The following is a 7,817-nucleotide window of genomic DNA, read 5'->3' as shown; positions in this document are numbered from 1 at the left end:
ACGAATGAAAACACTAAAAATTAGAATTTGATCAAAATGTAATATTGAGAAAATACAAAAATAAATTAATATAATATTCTAAAAATCAACAGGGCATAACAATAAATGATACATATAATGATAATTACGTGAAGATCTCAAATGGAAAATTAAACTTTATGGAATTTATATAATTAAAGTATGAAAACGATACTGTGTTAGTTAATTTTATAAGAAAATATTTCATATTTTCGAGAAAAATATTTAAAAAATTATATTATTTATGCACGGGAATATACATTATTGTTGATGGTAATAATAGAAAGTTGAAAAATTATTTTGTACTTTAATGAAAAAAAAAATTCCTTTTTCCGGATTTCAGCTTCGGTAAAGTAAACAAATAGTTACATAAGTAAATACCATGTAAGTCCTAAATAATTAAGAATTAATTCTATTAATATACAGAATAAGTTATCATACTTAGAAGTTGTTTAAAAGATTGATTATAGAACATGAATTGTTAACTGAAAAATAGATTTATATAAAATATGTAAACACTATTTTTTATATGTATTTTTTGTATAAGAGAATGTAAATAATAACATTAGAATTAAATTTAGATAAAATATAAACATAAAGAATGAAAGATTTTGATATAAACAAGTAAGAGAATACTCGAGATGTAAGTATTGTGCAAGTGGAATCATCAACGTTTGAAGAGATTTTAAGTAGAGAATCGAAAGTTGCGTGAATAAAAACACGAAAATAATAATTATATCAGCAAAACATTTAATTAATAGATATTTGATTTGATTTGATAGATATTTATATGAAGCCACTATCAATTACATGTATTGCACGTAGAATATTTCAATTAGAATCAGATAACATTATTTAAAATTCATCAAAAATTTAAATAATCTTCCTACATTATTAACAGAAAACATCTTTGTTTAACTATATTTTAAATTATCTTCCATGAAAGTCACATTTTACATTTACGAACGCATACTAATGATTATATTATGTATATTTATATACAGGTGCATTCGCTACTTCGGAGATAAATTTGACAAGTAATTAAATTTGACATTGATTGTGACAGATTAATTTGATGTTAAAGTACCGGTTGGTCGTAAGAGACCGTGTTCGACGCTATCTAGAGAGAGATTTAACAGTCCAATTGCAATTAAATTTGGTATGGCGACATTCAAGACATTAAAAGAAAAAAAAATTAGCACCAAAACTCATCACTGTGGCAATTTTGTTGCCGAAAGCAACAAACATTTTCTTTAACGAGATACTCATGCTTTACAGAGATCTTATACTGTTCAATGTGGGTTGGATTGATAGGATAAGGCAACGGTGAGGCGATCTGTCAAAGAAATTGTCTCCCGGAAGGTCTTCTGTGAGAAACTAATCCCTATTTAAGTTGTTAGATACGTGCAAAATCCTGGTAAATTCCATATGGCCAGCTCGTAGGTCAGACGCGAACCAACAACTAACTACCAATGTTCGGTTGTGTTATCCATTCTTGTTCAACGTGGTTCTGATTCTGAAAGCGATGAACAGTGTATTCAACGACAAACCGTAAATGATCCTCCCGCAACTAAAATTCATTCGGATTAAGATCAAACGGCTTTCAATACCAAAAGCACCAAAACATTGAGTTTCGATACTAATTTTTATGGAAATGTTTTCTGCATTCCCTGAAATGTCACCATACCAGATTTTGTTGTATTTAAAGCACTAAATATCACTCTAAACAGTGTTAAATAGGAATACCTTAATTACGATTAACCAGTATTTTTATTGTTATTTAACGCCGTGTTAAATGCACTCGACGTTTAAACATTTGTTGACTACGGAAATTTGTACTTGAGGTTAAATAGTCCTATTTGACATTAAACATTGAACATTTCATTTGATATTTGACATGGTGACAAGTGGGTTTTTTGTATTTATAATAAACGGTTTTCATTTCTGCATTTGTAAATTAATTGAATGCTAAAATATTATTAACATATAAATTAAATTGTAAACTATAATCCTTTAATACATTTATAATTTAATCATCGTTAGCATGAAGTATTTAAAAATATAATTGAAAATTCTTCTCGGATACGTAAGAAAGAAGATGAAGTAATAAATGCGAAATGTTTTCATAATTATAAAATAAATTATATAATATCTTAAATTGTTTTTAAATTAAATTATTAACTTATAGTAAATTCCGTTCAACCATGATTAAAAATAGAAACTATTTATTTAAATTCCTAATTCATGTCAATTCAGTTTTGGTCTTCTGGATAATTAGGAAAATATTTTTTATTATTTCCACTCTCTTTGTTTCTTTCCTTAATTATTTTTCTGGGTATTTTATTCAGAAATAAAAATTTTTTCTTATTTATTTCCTATAGCGTATATGCCAACTTTAAGAATACAAATGGATGATCACTAAAAGGATTAGATTAAAAAATTTTCCTTAAAAAATTGTTCTAAAAAATGTACAGTATTTTTAAAATAATTTTTTCAGCAATTTATGCTTTTTATTATCCGAAATATAGGTAAAAGATTTTTCAAAATTATTCTTGAATTTTCATGCATAAGTTGTTCACTTAACAGCCGTCTCCAATAGTAAATTATAATCGAAGGGATTAGGACCCTTAAAAATATCTTTAAATCCCATTCGAAATATAAACGAAGAATATAGCAATACATATTTAAGAAACGATATTATAAACCAGTGGCACACTCACAGAGGAAAAAGGGCCTGGCACCACCAAAGGGGGGAAAAGCAGTATTCGGCTCTCTAAGATTAAATCTTGAGTGTGCCACTGTTCTAAACCATAACTTAAATTGTGTAATTAAAAATACTTAATGAATACTTAGTAAAGCCACGTATTGTTAGACGATCATTTAGAAAAGCTTAGTAACTTGTGCTGCCACCTGTTAGATACCATAATATTTAACGAGACTTGTAAATTCAAGACTGTGACAAACCGTATTTATAGCGCAAAACTATTTGTGACAATTTGATGTAAAATTTGCGCTCCAAAAAATAAGTGGTAAGTCTATTAAAACTATCTTTAAATTATTAAATCGTGTATATTATTTAAATGTATATCTTCATTTCAGTTTTGATTACAGTATATATATTTTCGTATATTTAACTGTTAGTAATGCACATCTTTAACTTTTTCGTTTATTCGTGAATATTGTCGATTATTGATCCTTCCAACATGTGCTTAAGTTTATTGAAATTTAGACATTTTCGAAAGATTATCAATTCAGATTTTCAAATATCTTCGGCAAAATTCTCGTCCTTCGGAATGAAATTAGTGCCATAATTTTGATATAATCAATAACAAGCTGTATCAAAATTATGGTAGGTCGTTATTTTTATATGGACAATAATACAGTTTATATTTTCTTCTGCCATGTTAATTGTTAATATTGAATTGTGAATTAAAGTTTGGTTTATATTATTACAACTGGCCTAAAACTATTTACAGTTTTAATCTTTTTTTACCAGGTTTAATATTTTACAAATATTTTTCTCCTTATTTCCTTCAAAGAAATCTAAAAGGTTGTTCAGTGTATAATTTTAAATATTGTGAAAGTATTTTCAGTTAAAAGTAGCTGATGTTAATGAAAATGCTGTGTTGATCATTTTTAAATATAAATTCATTACAACAAATTAAAATTTCGATTCAAGAAAATTTTTTATCTTTGTTAAAAGATTCGCTCCAAAAAAGTTAACAACTTCGTACTACTTTTTCTTTCACTTTTTAGAATAACAAATAATTCGTGCGATTATAATTTATAGAAGCTTCAAAATTATATTCACTAGTTCTAGTTTAATGATTCACAATACATCAGAAAAAAAGGAATATAATTGGTTCTATCCGGTTCCTGTCGTCCTAATTATGGAAAGATGATAATTACAAGATTGATATCTTTTTCAGTTATCAATCAGAATTTACTAAATAAAAATACTCTTTGTGAATTCATTTTAGGAATTGAAAAATTAATATTTACTTTTTCATAATAAATTTAGGGGAGAGTCGTGCAGTACCGATCACCTTAATATTTTTGACTGTTAAATTAATGTTCTAAAGGATATTAAGATCTTAATGATGATAAATTGTTTTAGTGATTTTTATTCAAGCAAATAAAAGTACAAAATTGTTTGACAACAGTAGAATAGTGTACTATTGTACTTTAACCAATAATAATATTTATTCAAAAAAGTGAATATTAAGAAAACATTGGAACAAATCGAAAGTTTGCAATGAACTTCACTGCTTATACTTGTCATAAATAAAATAAGAAATATTTTCTCGATCGGCACATTTAATATGTGCCCAATTCTTACATGCAATATATTCTACCAAGTCTTCATGAATGAATTTTTAATCTTGACCTTGCATATAAAAAACTAATTGATTTTCCGTATCTTCATCTTTGCCATCTGAAAGACCATACTCATACTTTTGCCAACTCGGATTGCACTCATTCGATCTACTAATACTGTTTTTGGAACTGAAAATGTCGAAGTTGCCTATCGTTAAGTCATGGTGTTCACGAGAACTTCTATTGCCATTTCTCTCTTAATTGAGAAGAAAGAAAACTAAGACTTTTTCCTTAAAAATTACTTTTGGTCGGCACTACACGATAGGTAAATGGTCGGTACTGGACGACTGCCACGTGGTAACATTTTGGAGATTGTATACAGTTTTATATTCTGAAACTAACATGATTTATCTTAACCTAATATTACTATAGACAAAATATATCTTAAAATTAAATTAATTAATCATCCCCAAAGTAGAATTAAAGCTCGAAAATAACTTTTGACTCACTAAATACCAACAAGCTCCTTCTCCGGCTCGTGATTCCCACAACCCTAATTAAAATAGTTCCCAAAGTATATGATCTGTGACGATGATATTGTTCTGCATGTGTCTGTAAAATGTTGCTACTTAGCTCCAGTAGCAAAAAACTAGTAATGGTCGGTACTATAAGACGGTCGGCGCTGTACGACTCTCCCCTACATATAATACCTTTGTAGGACCACCTCTTGCCTGAATACGTGCGACGATACGGTTGGGCATGCAGGCATAGATGCACCTATGCTATACTGCAATCGATTTGTCCACAGTGTTGCAACTGTATAAATGCTCAATGGGAAACAAATTTGAAGACCGGGTAGATCAAGGGAAATATGGTAACATGATGTATGCATTCCTGGGTAATCCTAGCCGTGTGTAGCCGAGCATTATCTTGCTGCAAAATGGTAGTTTGCAGCCCTGCCGTAAAAGGTGACAGTGAGAGTGCAGGATTTCCTGAAAGTCTCGTTGTGTCGTCAATGTCTCTCGTAACATTCTAGAGTTGACTGACTCTCATAACCAGATGGCTTCCAGACCGGCATGCCAGTAATGCAGGCAAAGTGCCGCTCAACAGTAAAGGCGGGATTGAAGCGCTCACCAGTAATTCTTTAATGCAATGTTGTCCGTTCCCAAACAGAACTGGTATTTGCCACTAAAGACGATATACTACCAGTTTGTAATAGTCCATGTTTTTCTGTACCAATCCAAACTGTAAACGAAGCCGTCCTTGTTGGGTTCTAATGACAGAATATGGAACGTTAACCGACGATCACCTCTGCTAGTGGTCTATCCGGGACGTTCAGAAAACTGTCCTGACGTATCCACTGTCCCATTACCCTCTCACAGTTAGGTCAGAACGGCTCGGATAGCGGGAATTTGGTAAAACGGCCATCTTGATTTTTTCAACCCGATGATGCAGCTTTTCTCAAACTCCATCGCTTGTGTATATTGAGTTTTACTGGATCGTACAGGCATGTTTAGCGTTAGAAGTTCTACAAACAACAAACAAGTAAAAGTTGTAATATAGTAAGCGATAGCGATTTTAATTAAGGCGTTGTGGAGACATTACTTAGCCTACAATCGCTCACAACTGTAACCATTTACATATCTTAAGCATAGCTTAGTGCTTAGTTTTTACAGTAATCGAGCAATTCTATCTGGATGGTTGTTTTTTGCTTTTACTGGCTAACATTTATGCCAATGAATGCATATAAAACATAATTATATTTAGAATTTAATACATATAAAACTCATTTTGCACTATAAAAAAACGTAAAAATAATTTCATATATAAAAAAATATTATATTTTTTATATATGAAATTATTTATACGTTTATACACATATATATAAAATATAATATTTTATAATTATTGACCCTGTCTGTTTTAATACTTTTTATTATTTGTAATATTTTTTATAAATAATTTATTTTTGCTACAAATTTTTAAAATCAAATCGGGCAAACTGCATTTACATACAACATAACTTAATAAAATTATGCATACTTATATTATTATTTTATAAAATAATAATATAAGTATTCTTCATTCTAAATTCGTAAATTATCTTAAACATATTATTATTATTTGATTTCTAGATATTATTTTGCTAATTTTTAATATTCAAACTGACTCAAATATAAAGATATGTTTTGATAATTGCATACTTTTATGCTTGGTGAGTGATTTTTAAAATTATAAACTTTTTGAACCATAAAAAATTGCACAATTAAAACTAAATAAAATTTAATTGTAAGTATTATGTAGTAGGCCTATAACTGTTGAACTGTATATCATAATAATAATACAAACTATAGAAAATATTTTATAGTTATCTAATTTGAAAAAATAGGAATTAATTTGGCTACTCAACTGTAAATAATATGTTCCCATTTTACGACCGCTCTTTTCATTCTCCACTTTTACGACTGGTTTAACTTTTCTTTATGATTGTAAGTTAAGTATCATACTTTTTCTTGATCATTTCTGTATGTATTTTCAGAAACACCATCTCACTTATGGAAATACGATGGCTTACCAGAAAATAATTAGGTCGTAGAGTTCTATGGTACAAGCCTATATACATATAACATGAAATTACTTCTCAATTTATAAAAGAAAATTAACACTAAGAAAATCAAGAATATACACTTTTTCTTTATAGAAATGACGTCTCTTCGCTTACCAAAGTATATTATTTTCCTATTTGTAAGTTCTCTATTTTTTTTCTTCACACTGCTATTACGCAAAGGGAAGTGATCATCCTTCAACAATAGCTCAAATAAATTTAGGAGCTCTTTGTGCTATTCCGAAATAAAAATCGATGTTAAAATAGGAAGGGCATTTCTTTTAGCTCTTCCCCTCTTGTAGGTACCAATAACATTTTTTCATGCTCATCATAGATTCGGCCAGACCCATAATGAGGCGGCCGAATGGTAAGAGATTGGACCCGATATATTTGGGTTAAAATACTAGAGAAAATTTCCGAGGATTCGACCCACACTGAATACGAGTCCTACAAAGCATGTCTACAAATGCTGTCTTCTTTAATTAATGCCTAGGTCATCTGGCTGTTGTTAGAAGAGATCGCAAAGGAAGAACACAAATTTGAAATTTTTTCAGTAGAAAAGATATTGTACAGCTCAATGGTACTTTAATAAATGGCTTGGCGTTTCGGTGGATCTTCTTACTTGGATCAGGATAGTATCTAATATCTATGCCCTATCTTCTGGGGATTTCCGTTGTTCGTTGATAATATGTTATTTTTCCATTTTTAAATCTTTCCGCCCTATGGACATCAAAAGTACCTTTTTTCCACACCCGTCGTGGGTTCGGCCAGCCGACAATTGGGACGACCGGCTGGTGAGGGATGGAACCCGACATATCCGATAAAGATCGCCCATGAAAAATTCCTGGTGAGTTAGTCGCACGAATTACATCCCGAT

This window comes from Centruroides sculpturatus, unplaced genomic scaffold (genome assembly GCF_000671375.1).
Source record: "Centruroides sculpturatus isolate CEXI.00-Female unplaced genomic scaffold, Cexi_2.0 scaffold1228, whole genome shotgun sequence".
NCBI lineage: Eukaryota > Metazoa > Arthropoda > Arachnida > Scorpiones > Buthidae > Centruroides > Centruroides sculpturatus.
The sequence above is the reverse complement of the archived record's forward strand: the minus strand, read 5'-3'. Positions refer to the sequence as shown.